At 41.0% G+C, this 19,493-nt stretch overlaps 1 protein-coding gene across 4 annotated transcripts in view; it reads left to right on the forward strand.

The window, feature by feature from the left end:
• LOC148038824 (uncharacterized) overlaps positions 1-19,493 on the forward strand; it is a 47,285-nt gene that overhangs the window by 25,056 nt on the left and 2,736 nt on the right. The window lies entirely within an intron of this gene.

Genomic DNA, 19,493 nt, shown 5'->3' on the forward strand with positions numbered 1-19,493 from the left:
TATGTCATCTACAGCTACAGCTTGGGCTGTTACAGATGTTTCAACTGTGACAAAACTATGAAAATACAACATAGATTTCTACAGTAGGATGTAAATGTGACTATTAACTATGTTCGTAATTTTAATAAACTGTGTCAGGTATGTTCTGTAATTTACTTCTTATAAAGCAGCATTCAGATGTTGATGTCTCTCAAAAAGGTTGAACCTATATGAATACTTCTGCTATTTTCTTGGTATGTTTACACCCTCTTTATATTTGTTTACTTGCTATTCTGCAGAGGGGTCAGCCAAGGCCGTGCTACTATCTTTGCTTTACACTGTACAATGTTTATTTCAAGGAGTCCTGAGAGTCCCCCTCTTTTTTAATATAATACTCAGTTGAGATGTCACACTTCTCCTTTTCATGATATTCATCTTTTTAACCATGCTGCTGTTTTAGATGAGACCAGATAATTTTATCAATGTTTTTCCATTCAACTACTGTGTGGCAGAAGAACTCCTAAATTCTCTGTGTTTGTTTTGGCATTGGGTGGTTAGAATAAGTCAATACCCCCACCCTAGTAGATCGAGATGTCCACAATTGACCTTTGGGATTGCACAGCTGCTCAATAGGTGCTTTGGTTTTGGATGTTGGCTGGTTGACAATGAATTGCTCTTCGGCTATGATGATGTTTATCAATCCTATGCCATCCATTGCTGCACATAGAATTGAACATATATGCCACCCAACTTTTCAGCAGCATTTACTTGTCCCCATTCTTCATAGCATGGGAGCTTGTTGCCAAGTTACAGTGTGGCTCATTTAGATAGCTAGGTGTGGTGCGAGATCATCGATCATTGGGTTTCTTCTCTCACTGCTTTATCTTCTTATTGTACTCTTTATGACTTCTGGGCCATATACAGATCAACCCTGCGTTCTTTGCCCCTGATGCCATCCTGTTGGGACATGAGGGCCATCTTACATGGCATTATAGGCCTCCAGTATGGCTTTTGGTTGTTTCCCCCCATATGAGCTAATCCTCTTCAAAGTAGTCAGCCAATGATGATGTACTACTCTTTTTCTAGTTCGCATACTTTTGGTGTCTTGCTACTTTCTTCTGAGCTAATAGAAGGATACATACTAATGATGGAATGTGAATTTCTGCATGCTCGAGCCTTCGATATTAGCCATAAATTTTAGTCACTTGTATGACCTAGTGGTTTACGTTGTACTAATCCACTTAGCAAAAGAGAGCATCAAGTACATAACACAGTTAAAGGAGGGCTAAAGAGGGGGATACATATACACTTCAAATCCTGCGAGATCTGAAAGCATTGCAAGCAGGATTCCAAGGTGGGATTAGCTGAAGATAATAGAAGCGCTGTATTACATCAACCATAAAAGTGAAGGTAGTGAAACAGGATAAGTGACAACCATCGTAAGTGCCATAAACCATTTGGTCATAACGATCATATGACCCTTGATCCCTCCACTTAGCAAAATAGTACTAATCTACAATAGCTGAAAGGTATTGGTAATGGACCTAATCAAGTAACCTAATACTAGTATGGGGCTACAAGATGCTAGTGATCTCTCTCATTCTAATGGCAAAGATGAAGAATATGTTATTGATTCATTGTAATTCATGTAGGATTGCAAGCTTGTTTCTTGGGAATGGCTTGGTAATAGATTCGCCGCATTTTGTGCTATGGTCACATACATTGATCCGTCTAGTGTCTATCATCTCTTGTACATATTATTAATTCAAATGTATGTGCTTCATCTCCCTACATGACTGGATTATGAGCGAGCACAACAACATTTTGACTCTCACATAATATGCATGTAGCTTTTTGCTCATGAAGCATGCTATCTATCACGATGTTAAGTAAATGTTGCACATGCGAGGTGTAACTAGGATTAGAGTAAATTTACGACCTCGAAAGGTGAGGAAATTACGGGATGTCAAAGGCAAAAGTTGCTATAAGTTATGTTGCACAGGTACTTAGTGGTATTTGGTGTCAGTTGTTGGCATAGGTCATTTATTTGGTGATAAGTGTTAGTTGGTGACAATAGAGCAGTGGCGTATAATGGTACCTAACGCCAATTTGATGGTCAAAGATGACACAGAGACACTCGGGAATGGAAGTTGCCTAGCCAATTTATTTATTGACCAGTTTGATTATTTTTCAAGGCACCGAAATAGTTAATAGATTAATTTTCAGTATTTAAAGACTGAATATTAATATTTAACTATGGATAATACTAGAAAAACCATTTGGCAAGGTTGCCACTTGTTAAAAATGCCCATGCAAGATTGAAAAACGTCTTTAGAGGTTGGAGAGAGGCATTTTAGTGTATTCAGCCTACAAGAGAGAGAGAGAGAGGAGATGTTGCTGGTTTGATTTGCAGCCATTGGAGGAACTTTTGAGGTAGCTAAGGGCAGGAGAAGATCAATCAACAGCAGGTGACAACATTTACAGGCTGCTCAGACAAGGCAGTAGCAGTAAATAACAAATATTTTTTTTAGTTCTTCGTGAAGAAAGTCTGAATTTTCTCTCCTTAGTATTCTCTCTCATCTCCTAGTCTTTCTACAAGCGTGCTTTGAAGATTATAGCATTGAGATTAGCAGAGGCAGAGAATTTTCAGATTTCTCTGCTATAAACCCTAATCTACAGCAAAAATTAGGGTTTAGCAGCAGCCTCGGGAAGTGTGCCAGAAATTGGAAGCTCCAAGACTTGGATTCAACGGGGCTGAAGTTGTTTTTAGTCAAATTCAAGTGGAGGGACCAACAAATCAATGAATTTGGAGTATTTTTCATTTCCATCAAAGCGGGTGAAAGCCAATTGATTGCCCGAATCAAGGAGCGAATTAGATTAAAGACTTGGTGGTCATTTTGGACAGCAAGGGTGTTGGAATACCAAAAGGGATTGGGAGAACCCCATTGTACATCAACTTCTTCAATCAAGTTAAATAAATACTGAAAGGGGCACCAATTTTGGGGCCAACAGGGTGTCCATTGTCTAAGATTGTAAGTTAATTTACATTTCTCAGTTTTGTAATAAATGTTACTGTTGTAACTAAGATATAATTAGGGAATTACCACCCATCCATGGAAGGAAGGCTGGTTTCATGGTTCCATCGTTGGGATTACCACTCAATCCCTTGATTTGGTGGGCCCGAGATACTTGATTGCAAGCCAAAGCTTTGTACTAGTGCTGATTTTTATTCTCAGCTGAGGAATTACAGCTATATGTCTTCATATAGTGAGATGGACTCAAGCAGTGATGATACCTCTCAATATGAATATTCACATGGGAATGAAGGAAATGCAATGCCAGACCTTGGACAAGGCTTAGACCATGGACAACAAGTTGAAAATAGTTGAGGAATTATAGCTATATGTCTTCATATAGTGAGATGGACTCAAGCAGTGATGATGCCTCTCATTATGAATATTCACATGGGAATGAAGGAAATGCAATACTTGACCTTGGACAAGGATTAGACCATGGACATCAAGCTGAAAATGTTACTATTGGGCAAGATGCATGGCCTTCAGGGCATAAGGAGGTTGATGACCAGCAAAGTGAAGAGGAATTCGATGACGAGTTCAAGAATCAGATGAGGACCGCAACAAATCTCTTTGTTGAATTGACAAAGGATCCTCAATTTACCCGATTTTTGAATCTTCCGAAGGACAACAAAGGCAAGAAGAAGGAGACGTCTTCTACATCTTCGGGATAGCAAGATGCACCGAACATAATGCCAAACCCTTCATTTGAAGCTCCCAAAGATTCTAATGAAATAAAACAGTTGGTATCTAGAGGGCAAGGAATGCAAAGGCAAGGCCATCACAGAAGTGCCAATCCAATGGATTTTGGACAATCGAGCATGCATGCTACGATGGGGTAGCTAGGATATTTTGGTGGAAGCACGATTTTTCATGCTATGGTTGAACAAGGACCACATACGGGAATATATGGCACAAATTCCTATGGTATGCAGCAACCGATGCATGGTATGCAAGGCCCAATGTATTCGGGTATGGTTGGAAATATGCAAAACCCTATGTATGGCATCATTGGCTTGATGCTTGGGGCACAAAAAGTAGCACGGGGCAAGGAATGCAAATGCAAGGCCATCACAGAAGTGCCAATCCAATGGATTTTGGACAGCCAGGCATGCATGCTATAATGGGGCAGCTAGGATATTTTGATGGAAGCATGATTTTTCATGCTATGGTTGGACAAGGATGGCATACGCGAATGTATGGCACAAATCCCTATGTTATGTAGCAACCAATGCATGGTGTGCAAGGCCCAATGTATTCGGGTATGGCTGGAAATATGCAAAATCCTATGTATGGCAGCATTGGCTTGATGCCTAGGGCACAAAGTAGCATGTTTGGTACTGCATTTGCACCCCCGAATGCTTATGGGGCTCAAGGAATGAATGTTGGTTATGCAAATGCTTCGTTTGGCATTGGTTTTAATGTAAATTCAGCAAATGCACCCTTTTTGCAGCAGCCAGTGTATGACAATTTGACACCCAAAGGGGCAACAAAAGATTGTGATGAGGGTGGAAAAGTAGTGAAGTTTGAGTCCTTCAGTGGTGTAGAAGATAGGTTGAAAGCTTTGAATTTCATTCAGCATTTTTATGCAACCTATTCAAGGGGGAACTTCACGGAGTACTCAAAGATTCGAAATGCAGCCACTTTTTGTTAGTAGATTAGTCAGTTCATGGTTGAATCTAGACTTGTGGCTGGCATCAGAGATTATTTAGGCATTTTATTTGCCATTGTTTATTGTGGATTGGCATTATTTGCAGCCCGACCAGTCATATTTTAGGCATTCATTTGTCCTATATATTGTCTAGCTCCCTCCTCCGCCATTTCATTCATCACTTGACAGTTTTTGGGGAGAGGGAGCAGGTGCAAGTGCCTCCACAGCCGGTGACTCACATTGTATGTGTACTGTCTCATGTCTTGGTATATGGATTCCATTTCTTGAGCATACATTTGAGTTCTCATCTGTATTGTGTTATCTCTTTCTATTCTTTTGTCTTGTGTTCAGCAGTTTATTTCAGCGCACGTTTATACTTCCATTGCTGCACCACTTCTGACATGGTATCAGATTTCAGGTTTAGTGTTTCTGCTGTGTTTTATTGCTAATTTCAGGATTTAACCCTCTGTTGCCCTGGCAACTGCTGTCGACCTGATTGTGACCAGTTTTTGGCTTCCATATTGTGCATTTTGATCAACATTTGCATCGCCTGCCTGTCCAACACCTCCTGCTGCATGTGTTTTCATCATCAGGCTGCTGGCGACAGTTCCCTACACCTGTTTATGCAGTGTGCAGCCTACGCTTTGCTGTTTTCAGCACTCGTTTGGGCTGGGCGATTGGCAAATCAGGCCGTTTTTGCTGTTTCTGGCAGTTTTGACCTAATTTTGACTCTGTGCAGCAGATTTTGGCTTATTTTGATCGGATTTTGGGTTATACTGTATGTGAACTCTTGTTTTTTGCAGTTTGTGCTCATGGTCTGGCTGTGTTCCCTCTCCAAATACCTTCTCTTCTCTACTTCTCTTCTAAATCCTCTACAGATGGCTGCTCCATGCACATCCACTGATGATACGCTATATGGAGGTTCAGGTGAGGCTCTTGCAGCTTTAGAGAGAGGTTCAAAGATGAAGAAGTTGAAGGCCCAATGTTACCACTGTGGCAAGAAAGGCCATTTAAGGAAGGACTGCATAGAGTTAGCGGCTTCCAAGAAGAAAAAGGAGCAGAAAGACGAAACGGGATGTAGACTCCTTCGACGAGTCCTCATCTGCCTCAAATTCCGATTCCGATCCTCCGGCCAAGGCGAAGTCCAAGGCACGGAAGGGATCCTCTTATTCAGATTGTGGGAAGGGCTTAGTGGCCCCTTCCTCAGTTGCTTTCTAGTGGTGGTGATGATGCGGTCATTCCTCACGACTCTCGAGTGCCAGAGAGGGAGTGTGAGATGGGGCCGCCGCGCCTCATCTATATTTCTATACAGATGCACAAGATCCAGAGCGGGACATCCCTAACACATCGATCGAAATCTCTAGCATGTACAAATCATGGAGCTAGGATTGATATCCAGGTTCATGATGGGCTGGTTACTTGATAGAGAGCGGGTGGCTTTCGTTTGGAGCTCACATGAGGGGACACTTTGGCGGTCTGGCCAAAGACGGGGAATCCATGGTCATTTCTGCACTGTGGCATTGGCACCAAGATGGTCACGTATGCTATATCAGAGGCATTGTTGATAGACATTGAGAGCTACTATGATATTCTCTATCTTCAAGAGGCGGTACGATCGCCATCGACATCAGGTTCTCTCCGAGGCACCTAGGCGGTGGCTTGCGCACCCACTACTTGGGTATCCATGGTTCTACTCTGATGGACATTGTTGTATGTACTATGATGCGACATTATTATTGTATATTGTATTGTATTAGATCCCCCATGATCTGAGAGAGGATGTTAGTAGATTAGTCAGTTCATGGTTGAGTCTGGACTTGTGGCTGGCATTAGAGATTATTTAGGCATTTTATTTGCCATTGTTTATTTTGGATTGGCATTATTTGCAGCCAGTCGGCCAGCATTTAATGCTGGCCGACCAGTCATATTTTAGGCATTTATTTGTCCTATATATTGTCTGGCTCCCTCCTCCACCATTTCATTCATCACTTGACAATTTCTGGGGAGAGGGAGCAAGTGCCAGTGCCTCCACAGCCGGTGACTCACATTGTATCTATGCTGTCTCATGTCTTGGTATATGGATTCCATTTCTTGAGCATACATCTGAGTTCTCATCTATATTGGTGTTCTCTCTTCTTTTCTTTTGTCTTGTGTTCAACAGTTTATTTCAGCATATGTTTATGCTTCCATTTCTGCACCACTTCTAACATAGTATCAAATTTCACGTTTTGTGTTTTTGTTGTGTTTTATTACCGATTTCAGGATTAATTTAACCCTGGCGACTATTGTCAACCTGATTGCGACTAGTTTTTGGCTTCCATACTCTACGTTTTGATCAGCCTCTGCATCACCTGCCTGTTCAACACCTCTTGCTGCATGTGTTTTCATCATCAGGCTGCTGGCGACAGTTCCCTACACCTGTTTATTCAGTGTGCAGCCTGCGTTTTGCTGTTTTCAGCACTCTTTTGGGCTGGGCGACTGGCAAATCAGGCCGTTTTTGCTGTTTCTGGCAATTTTGAACTAATTTTGACTCTGTGCAGTAGATTTTGGCTTATTTTGATCGGATTTTGGGTTATACTGTATGTGACCTCTTGTTTTTTACAGTCAGTGCTCGTGGTCTGGCTGTGTTTCCTCTCCAAATACATTCTCTTCTCTACTTCTCTTCTAAATTCTCTACAGATGGCTACTTCATGCACATCCACTGATGATACGCTATATGGAGGTTCAAGTGAGGCTCTTACAGCTTTAGAGAGAGGTTCGAAGATGAAGAAGTCGAAGGCCCAGTGTTACCATTGTGGCAAGAAAGATCATTTAAGGACTGCAAAGAGTTAGCGGCTTCTAGGAAGAAAAAGGAGCAAAAGACGAAGCGGGATGCAGACTCTTTCAACGAGTCCTCATTTGCCTCAGATTCCGATTCCGATCCTTCGGCCAAGGCGAAGTCCAAGGCACGAAAGGGATCCTCTTCTTTAGATTGTGGTAAGGGCTTAGGGGCCCCTTCCTCAGTTGCTTTCTAGTGGTGGTGATGCGGTCATCCCTCACGACTCTCCAGTGCGAAAGAGGGAGTGTGAGAGGGTGGTGAGATGGGGCCTCTGCGCCTCATCTATATTTCTATACAGATGCATAGGATCCAGAGAGGGACATCCTTGATGCATCGATCGAAGTCTGGCAGGTACAAATCCTGGAGCTAGGATTGACATCCAGGTTCATGATGGGTTGGTTACTTGACATAGAGCAGGTGGCTTTTGTTTGGAGCTCACATGAGGGGACACTTTGGCGGTCTGGCCAAAGACAGGGAATCCTTGGTCATTTCTGCACTGCGGCATTGGTGCCAAGATGGTCACATATGCTACATCAGAGGCATTGTTGATAGACATTGAGAGCTACTATGATCTTCTCTATCTTCAGGAGCTGGTACGATTGCCATCGACATCAGGTTCTCTCCGAGGCACCTAGGTGGTGGCTTGCGCACCCACTACTTGGGTATCCATAGTTCTACTTTGATGGACATTGTTGTATGTACTATGATGCGACATTATCATTGTATATTGTATTGTATTAGATCCCCCATGATCTGAGAGAGGATGTTAGCAAATTAGTCAGTTCATGGTTGAGTTTGGACATGTGGTTGGCATCAGAGATTATTTAGGCATTTTATTTGCCATTGTGTATTATGGATTGGCATTATTTGCAGCAAGTCGGCCAACATTTAATGCTGGCCGTCCAGTCATATTTTAGGCATTGTTTTGTCCTATATATTGTCTAGCTCCTCGCCCACCATTTCATTCATCACTTGACAGTTTTTGGGGGGAGAGAGCAGGTGCCAGTGCCTCCACAACCGGTGACTCACATTGTATCTGTATTGTCTTATGTCTTGGTATATGGATTCCATTTCTTGAGCATACATCTAAGTTCTCATCTGTATTGTGTTATCTCTTTTTTTTCTTTTGTCTTGTGTTTAGTAATTTATTTCAACACATATTTATGCTTCTGTTGCTACACCACTTCTGACACTTTCTTGAAAGAGAATGCATTACAATGGTGGTCTACTCTTTTGATGCAAGGTAGAGCAGTGTCAACGTGGGTACAATTTGAGCAAATGTTTGCATCGAATTGGTTGACAAGTACCTTTGAGATGGACATTATGACAGCTTGGAATAAGCTAGATGCTAAGGAATGTAAGAATGTTGTGGCTGATGCACTGTCACGTAAGTCACAAATCTCAGTTGTCAGCATGGTTTATCACAGTGAGTTGGATGTCATGAAAGAGCTATATATTGCTGATTCGGACTTTGCTAATGTTTATGATAAGCTTTGCAATGGCCAAAGGTATGAACACTTTGTGCTAAGAGATGGATTTCTAATGATGTATGGATGACTGTGTATCACAAAGCAGTTAAGGCCTAGTGTTATCGCTGAAAGTCATGCTCCTCTGTATGCAGGACACAGAGGTATTGATGCCACGGTCAAGGGAGTGAAGCATTTCTTTTATTGGCCAGCTTTGAGGCATGATATAGAACAGTTTGTTAAGATATGCATCGCATGCTAGAAGATAAAGCATGACAAGCAAAAGATGCCGGATTTGTTGTAGCCCTTGTCTATTCCAGATCATAATAGCTAGAAACGTCAGAAACATTTAGAAACGTGATGTTAGAAATGTGTTTTGTAACTTTCTTTCAAGAGGGGGTAAAATAAGAAATACGGGTTTTTTAATATAGGGATTTTTAATAGTTTTGACTAGAAAAAGAGGTTCTAAACCTCTATGAAACTCTCTCTTAAACAAAGAATGGTTAATTGAGCTTGAGTGATAATAGAGTCAATTGAGAATAATACATTACATATTCATGATCCATTATTGACTTGTCACTTAGAGTCAAAGTTAGTCTTTGGACAAGCTATACTATGGTTTAGAACTCAAACATTATGATTCATATATATCATACAAAGAAAATTGGAACAAACATGTAATGATGTAAATAGCCTATCTTCAATATGGGTTGAGTCAAGTTGCAACATCATGATTCTCATTTCAAAACAAATTAACAAAATGTCATAATCGAGAATGAATCATAATACATGATAAATAACTCATAAATGAGACTAAAGTCGTATAATAATCAACTCTCAAGACAAGAATAGATACTAGATTGACAAAGTTCAATAACTAAACAAAATTACCAAAAAATTAGTCTCATCTAAAATCTTGAGCCCTCACAAGTCATTACACATAATCATCATGATGTTTAACATTGCCCAACAGTTTTGAAAAAAAATCATGTTTTGGGTTGCAACTCACCCCCTCTCTCTTGAAAAAAAAAAAAGAAACCCATGTTTTTTACTCTAAAAAACGTTTCGTACTTTAAGAAACGTTTTGTAAGTTTTAAACTAAAAGAAACATGTTTCTTAGCTGCCTTGTTCCAGATAGGCCTTGGTAGAGCCTTGTAATTGACTTTATTTTTGAGTTTCCTAAGATACCTACAAGGAATGATGGGATATGGACTATCATTTGCAGGTTTAGTAAATAAGCCCATTTAATTTTGGTAAGTAAGAAAATAAAGGCTGATCATAAGGCACGATTGTTTTTGCAGCATATCTTTAAGTATCATGGTATGCCAGAGTCGATCGTTAGTGATCGAGGCCTTTGGATGACTAATTTATTTTGGAAGGGGTTGTTTGAGAATATGGGTACCACGTCGAAATTCTCATCATCCTTCCATCCGTAGACAGATGGTCAGTCTGAGGAAGCAAATTTCATAGTGTTAGATCTTTTGAGGTGCTATGTTTTAGACCACAAGACACAGTGGGAGCGGTATTTGCCCTGGGTTGAGTTTGCGTATAATAACACAATGATAGTTCTACGGGCAAAGCTCCATTTGAGGTGGTTGAGGGTGGCAAGAAGGTACCATCTATTTTGCAAACTAAGGATAAGATCTTTGAGGTTAATCGTTATGTGGAAAACTTGGATGTAGCTTATGCAAAGATAAAATATGCAATTCAGAGATCGCAAAAAAAGCAAAAGATGGCCTCTGATCACCATAGACATGCTTTGCAGTTTGCAAAGGGTGATTATGTATTGCTATGTTTTGAAAAGGCAAGGGTGAAAAAGATGAAAGGAAGAGAAAGATTATATTTGAAGTTGAGTATGAGATACTATGGGCTCTTCTGTCTTTCATATTAGTTTATTGAGGCCTTTTCATGGTGATGTGCTAGAGGATATGTCTGTTGAAATTTAGCCTAAGGTTGAGGAGCTGGATGAGATTTTGGTACCCAAGTAGATTTTGGCACATAAGGAAAGAAAGGTCAAAGGTAAAGTTTCCAAGAGATACTTGGTGAAATTTCAGAATTATTCACCAATGGATGCCAAATGGATGGAAGAGGACAACTTGACAGACCATCCTCAGTTATTGCAGCTTTACCTAGATGCCTTTCAGTTAGAGCCGACTTTAGTTTAGGCTCCGTTAGGTTCAGTATAGCAAAGGTCCGAAGTATTGCTTGATGCTCAAGGGGGAGATAGCACTTCCACTCCTTCAGTCATGAACAGCTTTCGTATATAGTGGATCTTGGATGTATTAGTATGCATCCAAGGTACTGCGCTGACAGTATGTTTGCCATGAGGTCACTACTTGGTGTACTAATCATTGTGAGATGTATGTAGACGAGTATGAGTTTCACCTAGGCACTAGAACTATACTTTTGCATAAGCTTATGATCAATTTGGTATGAATTTTGCCTCAATTCTGAGACAAAAATTCTTAACAGTTTCAGCTCAGTTTTTGATAAGCTTGAGAACAGTTTGTGGTTGGGCTCCGTCAGGTTCAGCAGAGCAAGTGTCCGGATTATTGCTTGATTCTCAAGGGGGAGGTAGCACTTCCACTCCTTCAGTTATGAACAGCTTTCATATGTAGTGGATCTCGGATGTATTTAGCATGCATCCAAGGTACTGCGCTAACAGTATGTTTGCCATGAGATCAGTACTTGGTGTACTAGTCATTGTGAGATGTATGTAGACGAGTATGGGTTTCACCTAGGCACTGGAACTATACTTTTGCATCAGCTTATGATCAATTTGGTATGAATTTTGCCTCAATTTTGAGACAAAAATTCTTAACAGTTTCAGCTCAGCTTTTTATAAGCTTGAGAATAGTTTATGGTCACTTTTGGGATTAGTTTTGCATCAATTTTTGCATTGATTGCTGGTCAGTTTTTGCAATGAGCTTGTGATTAGTTTGGGATCACATTTGTAGTAGTTTGTGATCAGTTCTTAGATTAGCAAGTAATCAGTTTATGATTGGATTATGCTCAGTTTTCAATGGTTTATATTTGGTTCCATGGACAATAGCATATGTTATTATGCCATTGATGTTTTAGCCATGGTTTATGTGTGGTTATGCTATGCTATGGTTTGGTTTTGCCAAATGAGTTGAGCTCATGAGAAATAGACATGTCACATGATAATCTAACAATGTTTTTAAGATTCTTTGTGAGTCTTATGTTATCTTTTGATTGGTTGGTAATTTTCAGTATATGTTGGACATATAGAATGGTTGAGCAACAATGTGCAATGTTGTGTTAACTATTATGCCTTGTGGAAATTCCAATCTACTATTTTTCTTTTGATGCGTTTGGCGGTGCAATCGAGGACGATTGCAAAGATTTTAAGGGGAGGGTTGTCATGAGGATATGCATTTTTGAAACCTCACTTAATGTGTGGATTAATTTTTAATCACATGGTTAAGTAAAGACTACATGTGATTACGAGCTTGGGACCCGAGAAAATCACGTGATGTCAAATGTAAAAGTTGCTATAATTTATGCCACAGAGGTACTTGGTGGTATCTGGTGCCAATTGTTGGCCTAGGTCATTCATTTGGCCATAAGTGTCAGTTGTTGGTGACACTAGAGAAGTGGTGTTTAATTGTATCTAATGCCAATCTAATGGTCAAAGATGGTGTAGAGACACTCAGAAATGGAAGTTGCCCAGCCAATTACTATTGGCCAATCAGATTATTTTTTCAGGGCACCGAAATAACTAATAGATTAATTTTCAATATTTAAAGACTGAAAATTAATATTTAATTGTTAGAATTTGCCGATTCTATGGGCAGTGCCCAATGTAATTTATGTGGTGTGGACACTTATTAAAGTGTCAATGTAAGGTGTGTACACCTAGTGTCTTAGAAACTTAAAAGTAGTGACACTAGGCTCTAGAGTAAAATAACCTAACTCTAGTTAGTTAGTGAAAGGTTGGTTAGGTCAACCCTTGACTTAAACATAGCTTGTACTTTCACTCTATCTTTCATTCTAGCAAGTACACTCTTCTCTTTTTGCTTCAGCTCACTCTCTTGCTGTCATTGTCTCTCCTCTCTCTCTCCATAGATGGCTGCCATTTTTCCAACATTTGGTATCAGAGCAGCTCGTATGCGCGGATTTTGTTCAGCCACCATCAGTCGGTGCTATCGTGCCCAAGGTCCTATTGTTGCCAGCTCGGTTCTCAGCTCGAGGAAGAGTTTTCAGCTGCTGTGAGGTGCTGCTAAAGTGGAGGAGGAGCTGTAGCTGAGCCGTCTCTTGTCTACTCTAGATCTGTCCAATTCAGCCATTAGCTCCATATCTGTCCAGCTCAATCATTTGCTCCAGATCTGCTATTTTTAGCCTGCGCGCTGTTGTGCTAAGAATTACTCTTAGCCACTTAAACAGGCCCAAAACATGCTTATTTTAGGCTTATTTTGGTCAAAACCCTAAAACGGGGAGCGGATCGAGAGAGTTAAGTGGGAGAGGATCTAGAACTCTAATTTTCTATAAATTGGCAACCAGCCCTCCACTCTTGACTGAATAGGGTAAATCCATACCTTCCGTGTAGCATCATCAACAATGGCATCTGACATACATCGAAATGTACTAACTCTAGAGGAGAAGATTTTAGCGAAAGATACTTCTTATGAGACGTCTGTGCATGTTTACCATAAACACAATGATCACAATGCTCAAAATCAGCATAACGAAGACAAGGCAAGTAACCGAAACGAGAAAGCACTTTCATTTGAGTTTGACTCATGCGTCCCAACTGGCAATGCCACAAAGAAACACTTGGTTGCTCGGTCATGCTCACTAGATATATGGAGAGGATACAAGGTATCACTTTTACAACCTCTGGCAATCACCCTAGATCCCTTACAAATCTTCCATTTTCCATCACCAAAGGTGGTATGAAATCCATCGTCATCTAGCTGCCCTGTGCTAATCAAGCTTTTCTTGAGCTGAGGTACATGCAGTACATGGTGAAGTATGAAGAGAGAACCATGCTGAAACTGCAACTGCATACTGCCAATACCTGCAATGTCACATGCATAGCTGTCCCCAAGATGAACAACGCCATGTCAACCCCCTGTATAGTCAGAAAACCACTCGCGATGAGGGGTGACATGAAAGGAAGCACCTGAATCTAGAATCCAAGTGTGCATGTCATCATCCGTATCTACAAGTAAAGCATGTGTACTAAAGTGTGAAGAGAGAAAGAGTACGGCATTCCCACTGTCACTATCATGAGTGAATACATTCACCTCTTCAATTTTGACACTGCTCTTCTTAGGCTGACTCTCTTTCTTGTCTTCCTTGCTATCATGTGTCTTCTTGCCCTTTCCTTTCTCTTTCTTCCATTTGTAGCAGTCACATTTAAAGTGACCCTTCTTGCCACAATTTGCAAATAAAACCTTGTGCTACAGCAGTCCACAATTGATTATAACTGTTCCAAGGACAAATACATCACATTACATGAGAAGTCCCAAATTTTAGCTGCAATTTTTGTTGTACATGCACCCACGGGCACAAAATTTGACACGCACGATCAAAAGCCCCAAAATTTTTGTGCTCAAAGCATCAACCATACATCTGCACTATCTCTGACATGCATAGAATAGGCCAATTTTGCCAAAATAGAGCAATTTCAGCAAAACCCCTAAATTTTTCCAAGTGCTAGATGTCCAAATTTCATGGAATTAAACCCACATGTACATAAAATGACCGAATGGCGCACAAATTTCGCCTAAACAGCAAAAGCCCCAAATTGCACGGGGTCCAATGTGCATCAATGTCGAGAAATTGGGTAAATTTCAGCCCAGTTCTTGCATGTATATGAAAAGCCCCAAACGTCGGAGGCAAAATGTCTCAAATTCTTGCAATTTTTGAGACAAATATCATTGTCGCGTCTTGCTCGCATCAAATCTGGACAAATCCCCAAATTTTTGGCACAAATCTGCCCAAAATTTTGAACTATGCTTACACGCACGAACGCCCGTCGAGCCAAGGGAAAATTCAAGGAGAATTTTGAAGAGAAAAAAAATGAATTTGTGCTCCTTCAAAAAAATGACATGATGAGGTCCGTTGATCTACCGTCACGACCTGTTGCACGCTCATCCACTGACCCGTCATGCAGGTCGCCACACGCCCGTCCGCCGGCCCGTCATGCAGTCAACACTGTCACCTCTAGTCGCCTATTCACTGTCCACGAAGCCGTCGCCCGTTACCCACATTGGTCACGTGTCACTTGCTGCCGTCTAGTCGCCTGTCTACTGTCACCTCGCCTGCAGCCCGGTCGCTTGTGACTGTTTCTTGCAGCCCACGACCTGCCTACTAGCCTACGACTGTTTCTTGCAGCGTGTGGCCTGAGCCTACTGGTCGCCTCAAACACATCTCCTGCAGCCTGCAACCTGTTTCGTTTGCCTGTCACCTCAGGCGTGTCACCTCACAACATTTACCTCATGCCCGTTACTTGCTCTGATACCAGTTTGGAGTCTGACGGAATAGCTAAGAGTGAATGCGATGGATAACACACACAGAGAGTAGAGGGCAGTAGAAAGGAGAGTGAGCACGACACCTTTGATGTTTGGTACAAAAAACTAGCGTACCTCTTTAGGTTTTAGATAAATATATATGAAAGTACAAATGTGCTAAGGGTGTGTTCACACCGTGCACATATAAAAGGCACAACGGCCCTTTATTTCCAACAACGTCCAAGAAGAGGGGCAACCTGTTTGCTATCTCGTAAGCATAGAAACAGGGAACGCGCGTTCCAAGCCTTAGGAACGGATTAACGTGTTCCGGCATGTGTCTACCAGCAAAACACCCATGGAACGTTCCTACCCGTTCCTAGCCCCGTTCCAACCCCGTTCCGGGCCGTTCCAACAGCCGTTCCTTGTTTGGAACAGCCATTCCCTGGAATCAGACTGCACTGTCCCCAAATTGGGGCATTTCAGATTAGGGATTGCCCCAAAATTGGGGCTTTTTCAGCAAGGATTTGGGTCATTGGTCTTGGTTGCAATGTCCCCAAAAGGATTGCCCAAAATTTGGGGCTTTTTCAGCAAAGATGTGGGCCATTGGACTTGGCTGCAATGTCCCCAATTTTGGGGTATTTCAAATCAAGCATTGCCCCAAATTTGGGGCTTTTTCAGCAAGGATTTGGGGCATAGCATTGGCTGCAATGTCCCCAAATTTTGGGCATTTCCAATGTGTTAACTGAATTATATATATATATATATATATATATATATATATGCCGTTCCCCCCGTTCTCGTTCCCATTTCCCGTTCCTGGTAACTATGCTCGTAAGGTATCCAACAACAATCTCGGTAGTGACTTTGCTTCCCGAATAGCAACCCTCTCTATGGTCTTTGCATCATCATGATTTGCTGCCTCAATGGAGGGAGAATCAGGTTGAAAATCAGCATGGGCAGGCTGCTGAATTTGTTGTGATGGTGCTTGAGATTGAGAGGGTGCATGCTCAACAATCTCTGGCAATGATCTGAATAATAGCATGATCAAATCAAACACATCTTCGGGGCCAACAATTGGCTGATTTTTGCAATCATGCAAAGGCATTTCTGAATTTTCAGCAGAGACAATCTTTACTGACAAGCACTTTGTCTGCAACTGGTTGATACAATTGATAGCCTTTGCTCTCAATAATGTATTGAATAAGAATGCATTTAATCACTTTTTTCTTGCAAATTGCCTCTTTTCAGACGGAACATGAGTCTAAGCAAGACATCTAAATGTATACATGTGTACAACCATTGGCTTTCTGCCATTCCATGCCTCATAAGGTGTAATAGTCTTTAATGCTCGATTAGCTGAACGATTCAGCATATAGCAAGCTGTATGAATCGCATCCAACCAAAACCTATCTGGCAATGACTATCCTTTAAGCATACATTCGACCATCTCCATAAGAGATCTATTCTTGCACTCAACAAGACCATTCTGTTGTGGTGTGTAAGGCATAGTGCATTGATGAATAATGCCCCTAGCAGAAAGAAGTGCTGCAAATTCCTTTGGCATGTACTCCCCTCCTCTATCAGTGTGAAGAGTCACCAATTTGCAGCCACTGGAGTTTTGAGCCATGCAATAAAATGGTCAAAGCATGAGAATACCTTTGACTTGGCCTTCAAGCCAACCACCCAAGTATGACATGTGTAGTCATCAATGAACGTAACAACATAGATGCATCCACTAAGGGAGTATGCATAGGACCACATACATCACTATGCACAAGGTGCAATTTCCTTGTGGCACCCACACTCCCATCCTTGGGAAAACTGAATCTATGCATTTTGCTAAGCAAACACCCTCATATATGTGCTTACAAGGCATATGCTTTTCATGAAAATCATGCACCATATCATCTCTGTACAAGCATGACAAGTTGTTCAAATTCAAGTGCCCAAACCAAGCATGCCATAACTTAACAATAGATAAGGCGGAAGCATCCACAACCATAGCATCCAAAGGAGGCTGCCTATCATAAGCATCAAGTCTAAACAAGCCATAGTATAAAGGATGGCAATCACATCATCATTATATGTGTCCTTAACTACACATTGTGGCTCAACAAAGTGAGCTTCAAAGTACTAGTAGCAATGACTGGCACTAATAATGCTCTTCTAAGTGCTAGGTACATACAGAATATTTTTTAAGGTGACAACAGTCCCATTCATATGCTTTGACTATATAAGTAGCATTGTTGGTACATATGATAGTGCTGCCCTATGTAGCATTAACCAAAGAAATAAGAAGATACCTGCATGAGGTGATGTGCTTGCTAGCACCACTATCAGTATACCAATGCTATTCACTGGCCTCTACTCAAAAGGCCTACATCATGTATGGTGGGGTCCTAAGAACAAGACACTTCAAAAGCATACGAATTGAAAGTTTCTACATGATGAGCCGTCTCATCCTTCCCACCACTACAAGCATTAGATGTGGTCATCATAATGTCCAATGAGGCTTGTTTCTTCTTTTTCTACGTAGTCTTATGCTTGCAATACTCAGAGATCTCATGCTATGACTTGCAACAACAGTTGCATCTCTTCTTTTTCTGCTTGTCCTTTTCTTTGTGCAAAGAAGAAGTTGAGGCAAGGACCTAATCATTTGAGACAATGGCAAAGTGGTTGAGATGACTTTGCTCCTCTTGAAATAGAACTATGATCAACCCATCAAGAGAATACTAATGCCCATTGCCCTAAGAAACTAGTTGTAAGGTCGTAGCAAATGTTTGATAGGACTATGGAAGTCCGCCAAGCACAGTAGAGCTAAGATAGCACTCATATATCTCCTCATCATTGTTCACCAATTGCTCATGCCATTTGCAATCCATGTAAGATAGACATCTATGATGTTCCCTCCATGCATCCTCTCAGGATCTAATTGCTTCTTCAAATAAGCAACATGTGTCTTGTTTCTAATCTGATGAAGAGATGCAAGCTTATTCCAAGCACTTTTTGCAATTCGACAAGAGGAGATGTGCTTAATAATGAGTCTCTTGATCAAAAGAGCGATCAAAGAGTGCTTGAGCATCACATATATCCCAACATACCTGATAGGCAGTAGGAGCAGCAGCAGTAGTAACTCTTAAAGAGCTAGAAGTGGCAATAGAACCACATGAAGTAGAAGCACTAACACCTATGGGTGCATTAGGGCTTGCTAGTCGTACCTCTAAACTCATGACAATTTCCCAAAAGACTTTTGTAACCAATACATGCTTCATCATGTACGATCAAGTGGAATAGTTGGTACCATCCAATTTGTCATTAGTAGAAAGCATCCCAAACAACTCATCTTGAATATATGCCATCTTTGCACATGCTGAATACACAAATGCAATAGAGGCAACTACTCAAAGTTTGTTTGAAAATGGACAAGTTGTTGTTTCAACATTTGTGTGCGAAAAAAAATGACTAAAAAGTAAAATGAGATGAGAAAGAGCTTACAACCAATGCAAATGTCAAAGTGGATGCTCTTCAGGCGTTTACATGCCGAAGTATTGGGGCAGCAGGCTGAAATTTGTCAAAATTCCCAAATTTTGCACACGAATGCTGGAGAAATTGCTGAACTTGCATAAATTTGATGAACATCTACATGGTGGAAGGTGAATCCAAGAAAAGCCCCACATTTTATGATGGAAATTTTAAGAAGTTGCAGGAATTGAGTGGGTCAGTCCAAAACCCCCAGATTTTCAGGTGCTGAGTGTGTGAAACTGAAAATTTCTTTGAAATGGAGGATGAGAAGGGGAAGACAGATCGAAAATTGCAAAAAAATTTGGAAACCCCCAAATAAAAAAAGTAGGGTTTGTGCACTTTTAGGGTTTTTGAGCATAGTTGAGGGAAACTTTGGAACAAGAATGGGAATTTTCAAAGGAGGTGAAATGCAAATGGGAACGCCACATCATGAAGGGAAGATGAGGGTTATAGGATATCCTAGTTAAATAAGGTTTAAAGACTTATACTTCAAAAGATTTAATT

Source organism: Lygodium microphyllum, chromosome 3 (genome assembly GCF_053477565.2).
Source record: "Lygodium microphyllum isolate KBCC chromosome 3, Lygodium_microphyllum_v1.1.10, whole genome shotgun sequence".
Taxonomy (NCBI): domain Eukaryota; kingdom Viridiplantae; phylum Streptophyta; class Polypodiopsida; order Schizaeales; family Lygodiaceae; genus Lygodium; species Lygodium microphyllum.